General features: G+C 45.8%; 1 protein-coding gene across 1 annotated transcript in view; it reads left to right on the top strand.

Moving 5' to 3' along the window:
* Nucleotides 1–1,031, top strand: part of LOC106304775 (heat stress transcription factor C-1-like) — a 4,615-nt gene that overhangs the window by 838 nt on the left and 2,746 nt on the right. The gene's annotated exons all lie outside the window — the stretch shown is intronic.

Below are 1,031 nucleotides of genomic sequence, written 5' to 3'. Positions count from 1 at the left end.
AGTTTCACCATCATGTAGACGTCTATTCCTCTCAGTCCAGATGCTTGATATTGTTGCTTGAGCGACGAGGAGTCTCTTGAGCGTTCGGCTTGTGACAGCATCTCGCATAGATAACCAATCAGAGAGAGCAGTCCACGTGTGGAATGCTAGAGGATGATACCCGAGTGTCTGCATCACCAAATCCCATATTTCTTCACTGATCTCACAGCGCAGGAAGAGATGATCTCTGTTTTCCTCTTGCAAGTTGCAGAGACAACAAAGGTGCTATACATTCATACCCCATCTGGCCAAGCGAGACCTGGTAGGGAGGCGATCCTGATGTGCTATCCAAGAAGTGAAAGCATGCTTCGGTACATGGCCCTTGAACCAGATATTATTTGTCCATTGTTGGATTCGTCCTCTATTTCTGACCTCGTTCCATGTCTTGCTAGAGGAAAAATCTGTGAGTTCTTTACCGTCAACAACCTAAACGTATGCGTCTTCTGTTGTAGATAGTGAAGGTAGTTGCAGGGAAGTCAAGTAGATGTGAAGTTCCTCAGCTGCCTCAGAACGGGCACCTCGGATAATCCATCCTGCTCTGTTGCAAGCATCAGATACAGTTGCAGTTACTGGGATTTGGAGCTCTCTTGGACCCCGATCCCCAAATCTGTGAAAGAGTGGCCCTAATGGAGTCCAAAAATCATACCAGAAGCTTATGATCCTGCCGTTTCCCAACTTCGGTCTGAGAAAACGGGAAGCAAGACCTCATAAAGAAAGAATTGATTTCCATGTTGAGGAATTAGTCTTGCTTTCGTCAATGGCCCAGAAATTTTCTCCTTTCAGACGGTATTCACGGGTCCATTCTGTCCAAAGTGAATCAGCATTTGAGAACAAGAACCATATCAGCTTCAGACATAATGTTTTGTTCCATCTACCAATGTCTCGCAGGCCAAGACCCCCTTCAGTCTTTGGAAGACAAACAATGTTCCATGAGACCTTTGAGATACATTTTTTCGTTTCACTGCCACCCCACAGGAAGCGAGAGCATAGAC

This window comes from Brassica oleracea, chromosome C7 (assembly GCF_000695525.1).
Source record: "Brassica oleracea var. oleracea cultivar TO1000 chromosome C7, BOL, whole genome shotgun sequence".
NCBI classification, from domain to species: domain Eukaryota; kingdom Viridiplantae; phylum Streptophyta; class Magnoliopsida; order Brassicales; family Brassicaceae; genus Brassica; species Brassica oleracea.
This window is presented reverse-complemented; position numbering and strand designations above follow the sequence as displayed.